Here is a 17,992-nt window from a genome sequence, read left to right as displayed (position 1 = left end):
GGAAGCTGCAACGATCAGGATCAGGGCCAGGATACAACTTTGGATGCGTAATATGCCACCGTATCGATTCCCACCTCCTTGAAGGCGTCTGTCTATGCCTCCTTCTGCTGCGCCTCCTTCGGGGCGTACGCCCCTGCTTGTTATATTGATATATGATGATATTTTATGTAATTCTCATAATCAAATGTCTGTTAGCATGTTTGGAGAATGCCTGAACATACCATAACCCATAAACCATAAACCGGAGCCATAGCCATAGCCATAGCCATGGCCACAGTCTAACAGCGAAAATCTAAGCTCAAAAGCCACGAGCCATCATCTGCATGAGGTTTTAAGGCTGGGAATGCGCATGTCCAACCGAATCTCTGACACATGGAGCGTTTTTTGACAGCCATCAGATGTTTTGGAATGTTGGCGCCCAGACCCACTCGCAGACACAGACACAGGCACAGGCACTGGCACAGACACGACACACACAGATACACGCGTGCACGCATACACGCCAACACGCCAACAGCAGTTGTTTTTGTTAACCTTGCCCAACGACGAATGACGAAAACAAAACAAAAACGTGGAGAAGCCAACGGTTGGTGGAACCAGGGAGAACACGTGCATGGGAAAAGAGCCTGGGACGACACGGAAAGAGCACAAGGGACAGAGAGAGAGGACCGAGCGGAGCAGGCGCGACCAATCAGCTGAAGCTGAATGGAAAGTGCCCGAAGAGAGAGAGCGAAAGCAGTAAGAGAGAGAAAAAGCCCGAGTAAAAGCTTCATTTGTGGCCTGCCTTCTTTCAGGGGCGTCCAGGATTCCGATTCTCGAGTCTGTGGCCATGTCACACCGTTCGAACGTCAGTAGTTGGAACAAGGACGCGTACCGTGCACGAAGACCTCGCGCACAAGCCACACGGAAATCTCCTCTCGTCCACGTTGCTCAGCCAAAGAAAAGCCCCCCGCAATAAATATACAACAAAATTCTAGGAAAATAAGCAGAAAAATATCACCATCCGCATAATTATACCACAATTCCAACTGTCAATTTCTGCACCGCAAGATGAGAGAGAACCCCACCGTGTTGTAGTTTTTTTTTTGTGATTTCCCAAAAAGAAAGTTGAGAAAGTGGCCGTTACGTGTACGCAACGTGTTCGTGTTTCGTGTGTGTGTTTATTTTTTTTGTTTTATTGATCGCGCGTTAAAACAAAGTTCAGCGCAACAAAAATTTAGTTGAAAAAAATGTGGCCAGAACAGTGAGAGAGACGCCTCCCCGCCGAGAGGTCTGGACCAGTGCAATGCAGTGTGCTGCTGGCAGTCAAGGTCGCCGCTTCTGACCAGAAACATGTCACAGACAACAACATAGCGCCAGCACGAGACTCAGCCAGAAATAATAATATCACAGAAGAAACCACCAACCACCAGCCACCAGCAATAAGGAAGCATTTAAGGCGTTTTGAAGCTACTTGAAGCCATCTTCGGCGCATCAGCACAAAAACACACACAAAAACTTAAAGTAAGCGAAACCAAAAAGAAATTCGAATTTTCCCTACGTGTGACGTGTGTGGCAAACGGGGCGGGGGGGGCGAGAGAAAAGCATCCATTCTCGTTTCCTGTGCTCTATCTCAGTGTCAGTGTGTGTGTGTGTGTGTGTGTGTTTTTGTATGTGTGCCATAAGTTTATCTTTTGCTCACACACAGAGGGATATGTACATAATACAGATCCAGATACAGGGGCAATACAGGGGAGAAGGCAATCCCTAAGCCGGCTACAAAGACAAGTCTGCCTGCCACTAAAGAAAGGCAGCCAGCTTTTGTGGCACTTTTGTAGGACAACGAACTACTAGAAGTATCAACTGTTGGATTATTTTCGTATTGGTTATTTTTGTGTGGGTGGCAGAGGGCGAGGGGGACTGACATAGTTTTTGGCCTTTCTACTTTTTGGCAGGTAGGCCCCTGCATAGCGCAACTACGAGCATATAAATAGCCGTGTGGCAGGTCGGGGGACTGAGATTTCCCAAGCCAAAGTGCTTAACTAATGAAAATTGGACCCGGAGGCCTTTCACTGCACTGCACTGTCTGCCAGCAAGTAGATAACACAATTTCTTTATTGTTTTGCGATTAAAAGGACAATTACTGAATTTCATTAAGGAAAATCCTGCGAAATCCGATTAAAGTTATGGACTAAGAGAACGCCTGGCGTATCTACAAAAATTCTTCAAAATCATTTTTGCGTCATGATTTTGCTGATTTTCAAGAAAGTTCAAAGCTTTTGAAGGAGTTTTCCTCGAGCTCGTCTCGAGTTAATTTCGCTTTAAACATTGTTGATGATGCCCCCATAATGTTTTATCTCCATTCGCCCTCTTGAACTTTGTCATTGTGCCGCCCGAAGGAAGGAAGGGGGGGGGGGGGGGGGGCCCCCCCCCCCCCCCCGCCCACACGCCCACATGAGTTATGCATTGTATGCTGGGGGGACGGGACTCCTTTTGCTCTTATCCAAATATATTTCCATCATCTTCTGGATTTGTGTGTTGCCCAACGCATTACGGCAAATATTTGGCCATTGGACAACATATTCCTGTGTTGTCTTTTTCCGTGTTTTGCCCATTCCGTTGTACGTGTACGTGTACGTATACGTATACGTATACGTAACGTATTCGTATTCGTATACTCGTACTTGTTTGTTACTTTGGCTTGTGGGCTCTCCGAAAACGAGGTCAGAGCAGCAAATCCAAGCCGTAAGCTCTTCCCAAAACAGCTGATGTCAGCATAAAATGTGTGCACGTAACGTGTTCTTCTTTTTTTTGTTTCTGCTTTAGACCCAGGCCCCAGGGGCAGACATACAAGTGACCAAATTTGTGGGCTGTGCGGACTGTGTGGCCTGTGTGGATGTCTAGTTGTAGCTGTAGGTGGCAGCAGCTACTCGACCATGGCCGAGAGCAGTGTCAAAGACTTTTTGCCGGGCTTTGATTTATCAGCAATGCACCCCGGAGGCGCTTGTCACACACCAACGGGCCAGCACACAGTTCCCCGGCATAAATTAAGTGTTTATTTTGGGCCAGGCCAGGTCTTCAGATATCGTTACATTTTATGTAACTAGGAGCTCCAAGCTCATACATTTATTGCATCCTCTTCAGGCACAGAGAAGTACGATTAGTAACGCGCACATATTTCAATGGTACACGATTTGTTCAGTGTCTTTGTCTGGATTCTTGTGCCCCGAAGCTCTTCATAATCAAATAAATTTTGGTGTGACTAGGTCAAGTGGTTAAATGGCACTATATGTGATCCTACATTTGTATTTATGTGTATATATGTATGTACTTCCCCGAATGGGATTCCACCAAAACCTCTTAGTCTGTACTGACCTGCTCCCAGAGCGAAACCCCTATAAATATGACTAATAAACATTTGTGTTACCGCTCGGCCACACACACAAGATTCATGTTATTTATATAAGCTTCTTCTATATTTAAAGCTAATGCCATATGCACATTTCAATCTCGTGGCAGCCAAAGAGGGCGCAAAAAACCACTCAGAGAAACGGAAGGAGAGAGAGGGGTGGGGTGGGGTGGGGCGGGGGAATAAAAAGGAAACTCTCGCTGATTTATGTGCTAGTTTTGCCAGCGATTTTTCTTCTCCTGGTTGGATTCGTTTTTTTTTTTTTTTTTTTTGTATTTTGTTCATTCTTTTTTTGTAGCACTTTTCCCCGTTTTCCCCGTGTGCCGTTCTCTAACTAGTTTTTGAGAGTTGTGCAGCAGCATTTTACTCCAATTAAATTTTCATGCCATATGAGCATTTTGTACAGCAACAGCAGTCGGGGAAGGAGCAGGAGCAGCAATAACAACAGCGGAAAAGGAAAAAGGACGAGAGTGGCACACAACGCGACGCTATTTTCAATTTCCGCTGCACAGAAGCCGAGAAAGGAATGCGATTTTTAACACAATTTCACTTTGCAGAGCGAACAACAACAGCAGCTGTGTGTGTGCGGTGTGTGTGAGAGAGTACTTGGCATAGAAATGTTGACGACTAAAAACAAGAGCCCTATTGCCAGGCCCAACCCCAACCCCAACCCCAACCCCATCCCAATCCCAATAGCAGCCCGATTCGACCCGACACATCGACCCAGAAAACCCTTCGACTGACTCTCCGACTGACAGTTCAAGTCAAAATGCCCTTTTATTGAGATTTAAGCTGTTTTTGGGTCATTTCCGAATTGTGTTTGTGCAACAGAGAGTGTGACAGACAGAGAAAGAGAAATAGGGTGAGAGAGAGCGAGAGAGGGAGAGGCGCAGCGAACGATTTTAAATATTAAAAATCCTTGTAGAGAAACTACTACAAAAGCAGCGACCAGCGTATAAAAATCAATATCAAGCAGCGGCCAGAGTTGAAGGCTAAACGGGGCCTCGGCCGGCTCCGGCTCGTTGTCCCTGCCCTGGCAAAATAAAAATAAAAACGAACACAAAAAAGGCATTTAGCCAGCGACCAAAATGGGCATTTTGCATGCATAGATACATAGATAGATAGATACATGGTAGCAGCAGAGCAGCGGCACACAGAGGATGTGTCGGCACATGATGAAAAAGGATGCGAGCACAGAGCACACACACGTCTCGTCTCGTCCCTGGAACAAACAACACATAATACACAAAGCCAGCAACAGCCCAGCAAAAACACAGAAAAAACATAGAAAACTTTTTAAAAAGCTTGTTTTATTGGCATTTAGCTTCTACTTGTTTGAGAACATAATATACAACGTGATATTGTAATGTAAATTGTTGAACCAACACAAAACAGTTTTTTCTGCACTTATTTGTTTCATTTTTCGTTAACTGAAGTTGCAAATGGCTTTCGAGTGGAAATTCGGTTTCAAACAAGTGTTCCCTCTGAGCAAAAAATCATGTTTGGAAAGTTTTCATGTGGAAATAAACAGAAAATCTATTTTAAAATAATACAATTGGTTTATTCTGGAGGAATCAATATCCGCGTCTAATAAAGATTTTCACATTCAGAGAAACACCGAATAAAAATAGAACAAAATAACAGAAGCCAACCGATGGGTTTTTATAAAGGAAAGAATTATCGAAATATTCCCATAGATAGAATCCATCCGGATTGGAAAGGTTCGAGTACCTTTTATAGCCTCAATCAAATTTATGATTCCGACATACCATTATCCAAAATGATGAACCGAACCATTCCCTGGCCAACATAATGGATCAAATATATATTACCCTAATGTGACCGACATTTTATTCGGGGGCTTCCGTGATACTTTCACTTTCACTTTGGCTTTTGCCCTCAGCCCTTTTAATGGCTCTTGTTCTCCCACACCCCTTTGTAGGCCATTTCTGTTTGGGGGCTTGCTCTTGGCCCTCTCGCGTGTATGAGTTTAATATATCGTGGCCATATAATACGCGTATATGAGTATGTGCTGTGCTGTTTGCTGTTTGCTCTTTGCTCTTTGGCTTGCATGCTTTGAGCCCTGTACCCGAGCTGGCTAAAAACAAATTACATATGAGTTAGCCCGCTCCGCGCTCTTTTGGCCCAGTCCTTTGCCAGTCAGGCAGTCAGGCAGTCAGCTTCAAGGCCGCAACAGCGGTCAGGCCATAGTCGGTCAAAGTTGGTTTTTGTTTGGGTTTAGCTTTGGACTTGGACGTTTTGCAATTACATTGTAAAACATTTCTTTATGGAGAGCCGGGAGAGCCAGGCCAGAGCAGCGGGAACAACGCCCGCTCTAATGAAAAATGTTTCAAGGCAGTGGCAGTGGCTGCGGCAGTGGCAGCGGCAGCGGCAGCGGCGCTTGCTTTTCATGTTTTCATAAATAATTAAATTTCTCGTTTTGTTGGCTCTTTGTGAAAAAATGGGCACAGGGTCGCCACTAATTAGGAGCGTATTTCATTTGGACGTCTCTTTCTCTTGCTGCGGAAAGGGTGTCCCCGCCCCCCGCCCCGAAACGGATGCATGAAATTGCCTCTGCTAGAGAGACATCAGGAATAGAGAGTAGCTTTCTTTCGAACTTCTATGGGCAGGACCTTAGGCCAAAGACAACTTTAGATGGTCTCTTGGTCTCTGTTGTTTGATTATTTGTATCTTTGTGCAATGGTTTAGCTCTAGGCAGAAGATACAACTGCCATTTTGTCAGATTTTTCAGATACATCAGTTGTTACTGGAACTATCCCACGATTGATGCTACCTTAAATGCTCTACGATGCTCAGAGGCCCCACAATTATCCCTACAGCAAAAACAATCTGTCAAAGTATTGTATATGTAAGACCCTACCCTGATTAAATCGATGACAACTTGTTCATACAAGTTTCATTTTTCTTAGCCATCCTTTTCGTTTCTTTTCGTTTCGTTTCGTTTCTTTTCTTTTATTGTTGTGTTCTCCCGTCTAAAGCGAAATTGAACTGTGCCATTGGCAGGCCCAAGAGTGCTGTTGTTTGCTGTTATACTCGTACAGCCACGCCCCCTCCTATAGCCACATACTCGAACTATGGCCCGTATTCCCGCTCCCCTTTCTTATGGGGACGTGTCCGTTGCGCTCTGTTTGCGTGATCCGGAGAAATGCAAGTCCATGCCGGACTGCCGAGCCCCTGGCCGCAGTGTCGACTCGACTCACATACCATTTCATTTCCCAGCTTTTCTATTTCACTTTATTCGTAGAAGGAGAAGGAGACTGAGACGGAGACAGAGACGGAGTCCCATTCCGATTCCGATTCCCATTCCCAATCCGATGCTCTGTGGCTGTTGTTGTCAAAGTTTATAAGTTTCGTAGAATTTCTGGGGGAACGGCTTCGGTTTTGGCCGACGTCCCACAGGCCAGGCATCAATTTGATCAGCTTTGGCGCCAGTCTTTAATATGTTTTCAATTTATTTTGCAGTCTCTTCATATTTCGAGGAAACCTCCAGCAAAGTTTATTGTTTTTCTTGCTCAGAGAGCTTGTTACACGCCATTTAGTTTCACTTTGCATACTCTCGTACTCGTCCTCGTCCTCGTCCTCGTACTCGTACTCGTCTGTGAATGCATCGTCGGAAAAATGTTTGCCAGAGGAGCAGGAGCCACAAACAAATGCGAAATGCGAAATGGGAAACGGGAAAATATTTCGACTGCTCTTAAACATTTTCTTGCAGATTGCAATATTTTGCTCACACACATGACAGCGCCCCACTGCCTCTTTCGCCCCCTCTCTTTCTGCCACCCTGTCTTTCTGTCTGGGGAAAAGTTGGGAAACGAATTTTCTTGGCCAAGGCAATTGCTTTTTGTGCCTTGCATTTTCATAGCGTTTTTTTTGCTCTTGTTGCCATTTTGCTGTGCAGCTAATTTGAAAGTTTTCTTGCATATATTCTAGTATGAGAAATGAGAAATCAAAAGATTCTCGAATGTTTTCGCTTGTCACAGAATTTGTTTTATAGCCCCCAGAAGTTTCAGTTTTCGGCTCTCAGTTTTTTGTTTTCGATGTTTCGAGTGAATGTACTCGTAATTTTATTGACATTCCTAATTAACCATAAATTGAGAGAGTAAAATGAAATTGAAAACCCATTTTGCAATCAAACCGTCGTTTGGCTTTTGTTTGATTACAGCGGACTGTTATCTATTTGCTGTCACAAAAATGCAATCAATTAATTAAAGAACCAGACAGAGTTCACGCTAAAAAAAAAAACAAAATAATCAATGGGAATTTATGTATAAATATTTTGCCAAAAGCGTTTCAATTGGAAACGCTCGAAAGCCCCCTCTATCGCCTCTGAAATCCACTGACAAAGCAAAATTGAAACGATATTTTTTAGTGTGTTATTTGATTTGCATAAAGGACAAATAAATTGCCAAGATAAAATTCCACAAAACGTATCGGAACACATGTGCTTGAAGCTACCACAGAAAATACGTGACACGAAGCACAGGACCGAACAGGACAGGACAGGACATCAAGTGCCAATAAATACCAGAGATATCACAATAAACACGAACCAGCCCCCAAAAAAATGGAAGCCCCAATCAAACAAGCAAATAGTTAATAAACAATTGCCGGACAAGAAGCTGGATGAGGCATGTGCTTTCTATTGAAATTTTATAAGCATAGATGTGTGTGGATCACAAACAATTTCAGCATCGCCTACAGTAAAAAGAACCCCATTCGAAATGGCTTCTCCCCTTTGAATACCATCGCCCAATTACCGACTCTCCATCCGCCTTTCTCTCTGACACTTTCTCTCGTTTTCGCTGATGAGAAATTGCATTTTCTAATACGCGCCAATACCGCCTTGATTGCACGCCCCGAAAAAACTAGGCCACAGAATACGAGTTCGAGTACGAGGACAACAAAAACCAGAAGACAAAAAATTGAGAAATTGAGGACGTCGCCTTTCGCTTTTATTTCCCAGCACTCTTTCTCTACTCCTTCTCCTGCCGCTGCTCCGGCTCCGGCTCCCGCTCCTGCTCCTGCTCCTCCTCCGTTGGCAATCCCCCCTGCGGCAGCTTGTCAAGTGGCTGCTTCAGAGCTTACGGCTCGACTTGCAGAAATGTGGGCTAAGTTTCGTCGAGCCGTGCTCTCGTCCTCCATATTGATTGCATTAAAGACGGGGCAAAATCGTTTGGCAAGCGCTACTAGCGGATAGATATTACGTATACGTATAGGGACAATACATTAAAATTCAATTTACGTTCGCCCCGATTCTGGCGCTGCTGTCTGACAGTTTGAACTTTAATTAAAGCCACCAATGACAGGGTGATAAGGGTCATTGATTAGGAAACATGGTCGATTATTTGCGCAGGCACGTGTGCACACATACATCCACGTAAAAAGGATGGAACCCCCACTCCTCGCCCCCTCTGTCATACAGACAGAGAGAAAGAGACAGCCGCATAATCAAAAATCAAGAGGGAAAAAAGTTAATGTGGCTAATGTAATTTATTGTCCCAGGCGTCGCCGCAAATTGAGACGACATTTTTTTGGGGGGGGGGGGGGAACAAGCGAATGCTTTCCTCCTTTCTCTGAGGCGAACATCTCTCTCTAAGATACGAGAATACATACATATAGAACATCCTGAATATTCAGGCGCAAAACATTGTTGAAATTTTTTGACTAATTAAGTCGTTCGGCGGCGGTGTCCTTCCCGTCTCCGGCCCTAATGTCGGGCCAACACGCAAACACGTAGACAATCAACGCCATCAAAGGCAATGACAATGGGACACCAGACCCGACCCCACGGCAGAGGTAGGGTCCGCTCCAGAGGTAGATTCAGTGGCAGGCTTAACATATTTGAAAGTTTTGTCGCAGCTCTCGGAATGGAATGGCTGTTCCTACTACTGCCATTATTATAGTTATTTGTCAGCATTAGTGCAGTTTGGAAAGTGCCGCTGACTAAACAAATTAGCACATTTTCATGTTGTTGTGCAATGAAATTGTAGGGAACTTGTGGAGTGGCCTAATGAGGGCAGAGCCGCCTCGGCAAAGAGGTAAATGACTACAAATGGGGCTGTAACCATTAGTTGGCGGAGTGGCGCTGGATTTTGGGCGAATGCGAATGCGGCTGGCAATAAGGAGGAATCTTTGAAAGCGGATGGCGTTCTATGGGTGATATGGGAACATTTTCATATGCGATGGTGCAAACTCGGAAATTTTAATAAGAGCTAGAAAAGAATTTAAGGAACTTTCATATAAATCAGCCATTAAATTCCATTAGTTCTCTGATATTCGTACAATCACCAGTCTTTGTTTCATGGCAGACACATTCTCTAGATTTTTATTTCAGTTTTTTGTTGTATAAAGTGCTTTCCCATCGGATATACACGTGTGCTTTTAATTAAAGCCACAAAAATGCAGCACTCAAGGGGCAGGTACATAGATACACATATGTATAAATATATATATACATATATGTATGTATATAGAGAAGGAGACAGAGAGACACGTTTTACTGCAAGCAATTAAACCATCACGCATACATTATAATTTTATTTTAATTTTAATATTTATGCGCCTCCCCGAAAGGCGCACCTGTCGCCCCTGCACCTGTTTTGTGTGCCATAAAACGGCGCCCAATTACTTAAAACTAACGAAAAATATCCCTCCCCCTCCCCCACCAACCCGACGCCACAAACCCCAAACATTGTCCCCAAGTCCCCAAAGCCGCACAATTTTCCTTTCATAAATATAAATATCACACCTTTGCGCCACAGACCTACACTATGGCCAAAAACCTTCATGTATTTATGTACGTGTACGTATTCTATACTCATATATCCTGTAGCATTTTTCGCCTAGTTTTTGGGGCTCCTTGCGGGGCAGGCCAAGACAATGAAAGCGGCTCCAACTAGTTTAGTTATTCGTATTTGAAGCCCTGCTATCCCTGCGATCCCTACTGTTCCTATCCTTATCCACATCCACATCCCGAAGTAGTGTGCGTAGTGTGGCAACGACTAGAGTGTATTCCAAGTAATCAAAAATGCAAATCGAGCCCATGAATTTCGAATTAGTTTTTAGCCCTGGCGCAGCAGCAGAAGCAACAACAACCACCGTTCCTGAGGCTGGAGGACAGACCAGAGGCGGCAGGGATGGTGGCTGTACAACCAACGCGGATTTTAGGCTAACGAACACACGTACTCTCCTGTACAGGGATATCCTGGCAGAGCCTCCCTGTCCTTCGTTTACCCTCCAGCTGTACGTGTAACAAATTTGTATCAGTTAGGCCCCGTGGCCAAGAGGATTCTCCCGGGCAGCGTTTACCTGGTAGCGTAACCAAAACCTACAAAAAAGACAGAAACGAGAAAATAGTTCACGGCGGCATGGGCCTTAGAGATGGGAAACACTCTCAAATTCGCGGTTGCCTCCATCCGCAGTAGAAATCTGCTCATCTTTAGAGGAACTGGACCTAAGAGCGTGCCTTTTACTGATGGAATAAGGTGTGAACATGAACAAAAGATATCTCAAATATCTATATATATACATCCCGCGATGAGAAGCCACCAGCCAGCCAGAAAGTCGAAAAAGCGAATTGCCATCTCTAGTGTGCCGGAGAGGATTAGATCACTGTGGGTCTTGTGATTTGTGGCTTCTGATTCTGCCTATCGCTGCCCCTGCCACCAGCCCCTGCCACCAGCCCTTGCCACCAGCCCCTGCCACACTCTGTACGTGACGCGTATTTCCGCAAGTCTGCCTATCAAATATAAAGTGCCTGCAATTTATATTTCAACACTGTGGCAAGTGGAAGGGAGGCAAACCAGAGCCAAGCAAATCAATGTAAATATTTTTAAGAGAAACGCAGGAAAAGAGAGAGAGGAATAGTGGTGGGGGAAAAAGGTTAAGGAAACCGTAGAAGAGTAGACAGAAAATGGCATTGGCCTGCACTGAAGTCAAGAACTGCATTTGTCGGCTTTTTGGGTGTTTTCTTTCTATTTTTTCCGGGCTTGGTTTGGTTTTGGGAGCTTCTTCTGCTTCCTTAACCATTCCCAGTGGCATTTTCAATTTTACTTTATATGCAAATTTGGCATTTTGTAGCAACTGCTGCCATTGATAGCTCTCCGTCTGAATATCCCTCCACTTCTCTGCCTTCCCGTTCCTTCGCTTTCCACAATTCCGGTTCAGTCTTTTCCCAGTTTGTATCTCTTTTCCCGTTCTGACCCTGTATTTAAGCCTGCTTTGCGTTAAGGCCCGGCATTGCATTTGAATTTCTATAAATTTTTCATTTTCTATTTAGTTGCACCGCAAAATAAAATGAAAAGAACCAACTTTCCCCCACAAACAACAACACCAATAACACCAACACCAACAACTACGATTAAATCCCCAACAAACATTCTTTCAACGTGTTTACGGCTTTATTTTTATTTAATTTGAAATTTATTTGTATGTGGATGACATTGTGGATATTTAAATAAATTAAATATCATGGAATATCATGGAATACAAGCTTAAAGTTTCAATATTGGCCTGAATCATTTATGAGGAGAGTCCTAATGCTGCAAAATAAATGCTTAATTCTGTTAATACTCAATTGGGGATTTCTTAGTTTCAAATAAACCCCTATTTGCAATTGGATACAACTTTGAGATACAACTTTATCTTTGGCAATGTTCTGGGGTCAATGCTTTAAATATATCCCGATACACATATACATATGCATGTATGTTATCGAATAGAGACACAACTACGGAATGTAGCCTCTTTAGGAGGGCACTCAGGCACGTCGACTCTATTCGCACACACAACACCTAAAAGCAACGTTTCAGCCACCAACTGCCATTAATCTAAGACACTGGTAAAGCCGCCACACGTAGGATGGTAAAACCCTCCTTCTCCTTACCCCTTACCCCTTGCCATTCATGCCTCATGCCTCGTGCCTTCTTCTTGTACTCTAATGGCACTCTGCTGCTACTCCTGCTGCTGCTGCTGCTCCTCCTGCGACAGAGTCTAAAAAGCCGACCGAAAACTGTTTGCCATGGCCTGACACTGCCACCGCCAACGCCAACGCTAACGCCGCCGATGGGCAAAAGTGTCAAAGTGCTAAAGTATGTTCAAAGATTCATAAGATTAAACGCAAAAGCCTGGGCATCGCCCCAGCACCAACACCAACACCAGCAGCGGCGCCATTTCCATCTCTATCTGCCTCTTAAACATCTCTATATCTATCCCTAGTTATCTTTGTGGTGTATTTAGCTGATAAAAGGTAGGGGATCCAGTGGCAGAACATGGAAGCTCCCTCTCGTCATCTGCATGCCAGTAATTCTTTTCTGTTGTACCAGAATTTAGATGTCGATTTGCCAAGGTATCACCAGTAGATATGTGGCTGCTTAAATGCGTATTTTCTCCTTAGAGAGTATCGCAAAGTCCACTCATTTCTTAGAGCTTTTCCTTCACTGAATGTCTGACGGGGCGTATGCGTGATATGTGGGTGTTAGAGTGTGTTGGCGTGTGCCTCATTATGCCGGACCGAAGCAAAGAAAAGAAAATGGAAGAAAATGAAAAGAAAAAAGTACTCGCAAAGAAATCTGCAGTCTAGTCCCCGGCCCTGGAGGCAATCGGCGTTCGGTGTGGCGTTGTCTGTGGCCAGTCCTTGAACCCACCTCAAGTTTTCTTCTCCTTTATTTTCGGCCCAGGCCAATGCATGCAGCAGCATTAGCTGCTCCTTATCTCCCAGGGAAAGTTCATTGGCCTTTTGGGTTGTTCTGGCGGAGAAATGATATGCAGAGATAGCGTGAATTTCAATTTGCACCCTTTACCGCCCAGCTGCTTGCTGCTTGCTGCTTGTATCTTTTGCTTCTTTTCCGGATTCCTGGCGAAGTGAGCGCGAAAAATTTAAATTGAAAATGCAAAATGCTCATATGCAATTTGTTCGGCTTTCTGGCGTAGAGGCAGCGGAGCGGCCTTTTTACGGCTTTCGCTGGGCATAAAAACGGTCCACGACGGCGCGCGGTCCCTACATTGTTGTCAGTGTTGTATGTAGCTTGGGCTACACAATCGTTTGCTTTACGAGCGGAGCTCCACGCCCCGCGCCTCTTGCCCCTCCCCCCATACACATGCTTACAGAACCAAAAGCATTTGGCATTTTATGCGAAATGTTTTCTCAGAGAAAGAACCGTCCGGGATTCGGCATTATAGTTGTATGAGACTGCTGCCTTCTCCCCACTGCCACTACCACTACCATGAGAACTGCCACTACCACTACCAATTCCGACTCGCAACTAAAAATTCCCCGCACACTCCACTCCACTACACACGCAGGAGGAGATCCTGGTGCTCCCAGAGGTCCCTCCGCCTTGGCTTTAAAATTAAGTTTACATTTTTAATGTGGCAAAAACTCGCAGAACTGCTGGATGGTGGCACTCCGTCAGTTTTATGTGTTGCCAACTTTAATGGTCATGACTCTTGGTATTTCCCGCCAGCACGAGAAATAGTTAAGGGCTAGGGAGGTGGCGAGTATGTGGCAAATAAGTCATATCATAGGGCAAATGACTTTGGGTGTAAAATGCGAAAGGAAACTTGATTAAATTTCTGTGCAGGCAAGTGGAACATAGTGCAAGACAAATGGCCAAAGATAGTGCTGATTATGGCCATATATCTTGAATCCAAGGCCATCATCCAATGCGCTATCTTCAATGATGACAATGAAATGTTCGTTTATTTTGTCTCCTCTGATTAATTCAGTTCCAGCCAATTCCCAATTATATATTGCTCATACGCCGCATTGTCTCCGCCGCAATACATCAGAGGGCGTACCCTCTGCCCGTCTCCCTCTGGGGGCCGCAGCTTGATTGAGTTCCGCGTTGGCCAAATCACGTTGCAACGTTGCCGCACAGAGACCATGCCACGATGCCACGATGCGACGATGCTGAGCGAAAACGAGAGGAGAAACGAGACTCATTAGACCGAAGCGTGATGCGTGACACCAACTTTAAATTGTGCAAAGACAAGCGGCAGGACCTCGTCTCAATCCTCCTATGCCCTGCTCTCCTCTCCTCTCCTCTCCACTCCTCTGCTGTCCACCACACCCTCTCCCTTACATTGCAGGCGTAATCTTGGCCATTACTCAAAAAGTAGCTTCCCACGTAGACAGCGGAAAAGCAGAAGAGAAAAAAAATGGCAACCAGCAAAGAGCTACACTGGAAGAAAAATAAACCCGCATGAAAAATGAAATTAAAGTGAAAAATCATTTGCAGCAAGCATTAAACAGATCATTTTAGTAGACTCAAGGTTTAGCATAAATTTAACATGTCTTGAGGGCTATTTTGTGTTATTTTGGGAGTCTGTTTTCATTGTGTGCTTTCCCATTTTCCCTATGTGTAGCCTGCTCCTGCTCTGCGGATGACATTCGTAGTCTGTTTGTGTTTGTGTTGGCGTTTTTCCGCCGTTGCCCAGCAGCGTTTTCCCACGAACCCGCACTCCAACCCCTCCAGCCCCCCAGTGTTCTTCTGGTCTCCGTCTCCCGGCCTTGTGCCTTGTGCCTCTGTCATTACCACCGCTTCCACTCTGGATTTCGCCTTTGAAATCACAATCCACTGCCGCTCCTCTGTGCCCCTCTCGCCTAATGGCTTTGTTATGCTAATTTCTGACGCCTTCTGGCCATTGGAGGCGCCTCGCCTTTGGCCTGTACTCCTCCCCCTCCCCCCACACACAAGTGCTGTTCCTTCTTAATTTAATTATAAATATTATTATTGTTTCTTCTTCCTGTTTGGTTCATTTTTTTATTTTGTTTTTAGCAAAAATTGTTTCATTTCCAGGGAAATGGAAAAAATACAAATGTTCTCATTTGCAGCATCATTTTTAGAGTAATTTTTACCAGCAAAAGAATTTCCATTTTTTCTCTCCTCTTTGATGGAGGTCTTCTCGTCTTCTCCTCTGCTTACTTTGAGCAGCTCCCAACATTAGATTCGCTTTTTTTTTGGCCTAGATGCGCTTTATTTACGAGGTTTCAGAGAAGGGCCAGGACCCAGGACCAGGAACATTGTCATCGCCTGCGTCACTGCCATTGTCTCCCTGTGTGCCAGTCATCACCTATAGCTGTCTCTGTCGCTCTACCGTCTTCTCCAGCTGTCTCTCTCGTTCCAGAGGGTGAAGGGGAACTCTGTCATTCGGTAAAAGCGACTTACCCCGTAAGCCTTTCATAAGCATCGCATAAATTCATTGTCAATTGTGGCAAATTTTTACCCAGCCTGTCCTTCATGTCCTGTCATGTCCTGTCCTTGTCAGTGGCCCTGCCTCATGGTAGTTCCATATGTAGTTTCCGTTTCCTTCTCTCTCTCTCTCTCTCTCTTTGTAATTGCTTGGGTGTGAGTGCGTGCGTCTGCATGTGTGTGTGTGTGAGGAGACTTCAAATTGTAACTAGAATTTGATTGTGTCGAGGCATGAGAGTGCATTGATTGGATTAGCTCAGGCAAAGGCTGCTGCTCCGACTGCTCCGGCTCCTGCTGCTCCAGCTCCTGCTGCCTTTGGTCTGGTCTGCCTCTGTGGCCATAAATGTAATGAAAGACCTTCGAATCACGACAATCTTTGGGATGTGCGGGGAAAACTATGTCGTGGAAAATGGCCATGGAAACGGAAATGCGAATGGGAATGGGAATGCCAATGGAGCATTGAAGTAGCTAACTGCCAGGAAGCAGCCTTAGCAGCATCAGCAGCAGCAGCAGCAGGAGAGGATCAACGAGAGCCAACAATGAAATGGAAATGGAGGAGATTTTTGTATAAAATTACTTGGCGTACATGGCCGCCATTCTTCCTGGAAGCTTCTCTCTCTCGTCCAATGTTTCTTTTGCTCCGTTTGGTGGTGCCTCTGGTGCTTCTTCCTTTGTTGTTTGGCCTCCTCTTCCTTCTTTAGCTTTCTTTCTTCCTTTTTTGCTGGCATGTGGTCAGGGGATAGCTTACAAGCCATTTCCATGTTTTTCCTGAACCTGAGCGGGTGCTTGTGTTGCCAGCGATTATCCTTGGACGCCATCCTTAGTTGGATCTACTATTATCCTTCCTGCCTGCTCGAGTGCAACTGGAATCTTAAGCTCAATCAACCAGGCACATTGAGCGATGGCATTGAATTAACTTTGGCTCTAGTTGCTGGGGGTGGGTGGAGATAGTTTTTGATTTGATGATATTTTTCGCCAACATCCAGTGGAGTTTAAAATTAAAATTCCGTTAGCCGGAGATCCTTTTGCACCATAGGTGCCAGCATTGCATTCCCCATAGAATTTAAATGTATTTTTTGCCCCATGTTCAAGTGAAACTTTAGACATAAAAGGCAGCAGAGGCAGCAGAGGCAAAACCCTCGAACGCCATTTCTCTCTCGCACTTTCCACCCTTTTGGCTTTTACTGTTGTTGCTGTCGAGCTGGCTAAAACCGTGCAGACATTTGGACGTAACTACTTGAAGTTTTATGCCTTTTTTCGCCCTGGCCTGGTCTGGCCACACACACACTCGCACTCACACAGTGACACACTCGGGGGAGAAGTTTATGACTCATACGTGTGGGATCGGGATCCTTCGTATATTGAAAACTCGGCATTGTTATGACTTTGAAACAAACTGTGGGCTCTCTCTCGCCCTTTCCCCTTGTCGCCATCATCATTGAGCCTCGTCCAAGTTAATGGCAGGTGAAAAAAAAGAGGAGGGTAAAAGATGCAGAGGCAGTGGCAGCAAAAGAAAAAAAATAAAAATGGAAAAAGGAAAAAGGAAAAAGAAAACTGTTATCGGTCTGCGTTCTCAGAAGCGCACTTGATTGCTCAAATCCTTTGTGTATCCCCTTTTAAGCCTTTTGTTTTCCATTATATGCCGGAAGTGTTGTAAACACTTCAGACCAGGACCAGGCCCAGGCCCGGGCCCAGGCCAGAAGGAAGAACGGCTTTGGGGAAGAACTAAAAGGGCAGAGAAAAGTCCAAGACAACATGCTGAGACAGCGTCTTAGGCGGAATTCCCCCGGACTTCTTTCTATATGTAGATTTGACGACATTTTTAATAAAAGTAAAGCAGCCGAGTAGGCGAGCAAGCGAGGGCACACGGAAATAAAGCATAATAATGTGGCAGGGAGACAGCGCAGGACCGACGCGTGTCTAGCGGGAAAACACTCATAACGCTTGGCTTCCCATTCCCGTTTTATCTCTCCCGCTCTCTCGCTCCATCCGTGCTGTGCTCTGCTATGCTGTGCTGTGCTGTGCTGTGCTGTGCTGTGCTGTGAAGGGGAATCCCCCTGTGGGTTCGTCCTGTCAATATGTTTCCCGCTCGACTTGTGCTATAATTGTGTCCTTCCCTCCCCTGAGTGGAACGGAACACTTGCCATGTGTGTGTGTCGTCTTTCAGCGAGGGTTAAGGAATGAAGATAATGCCAGCCGGGACACTTTCATATACTTAGCCCCTGCTTTGGGGACACTGCCGTCTGCTGCTTGGGGTCTGACTTCCCCTGCTGTTCTCCCCCTTTGTTCTCGAAACTTACAAGTGGCCAACGGGAAATACTTATTCCGAAAGCTGAAAGCTAAAATAATTAGTTAGAGAATGGGGCGACGGCAAAGGCGAAGACGAGGACGA

The 17,992-nt window shown here is 45.2% G+C and overlaps 1 protein-coding gene across 1 annotated transcript in view; it reads left to right on the top strand.

Annotated features, from left to right (window-relative positions):
* The first annotated feature begins 1,192 nt into the window (after positions 1–1,192).
* LOC6602372 overlaps positions 1,193–17,992 on the top strand; it is a 59,303-nt gene continuing 42,503 nt past the window's right edge. The window contains exon 1 of the mRNA XM_002027367.2: positions 1,193–1,503. The gene's annotated coding sequence lies outside the window, so the exon portion shown is untranslated. The remainder of the gene's footprint in view (positions 1,504–17,992) is intronic.

The sequence above is a fragment of the Drosophila persimilis genome, unplaced genomic scaffold, assembly GCF_003286085.1.
Source record: "Drosophila persimilis strain 14011-0111.01,24,50 unplaced genomic scaffold, DperRS2 tig00000780-arrow-arrow-pilon, whole genome shotgun sequence".
Taxonomy (NCBI): Eukaryota; Metazoa; Arthropoda; class Insecta; order Diptera; family Drosophilidae; genus Drosophila; species Drosophila persimilis.
This window is presented reverse-complemented; position numbering and strand designations above follow the sequence as displayed.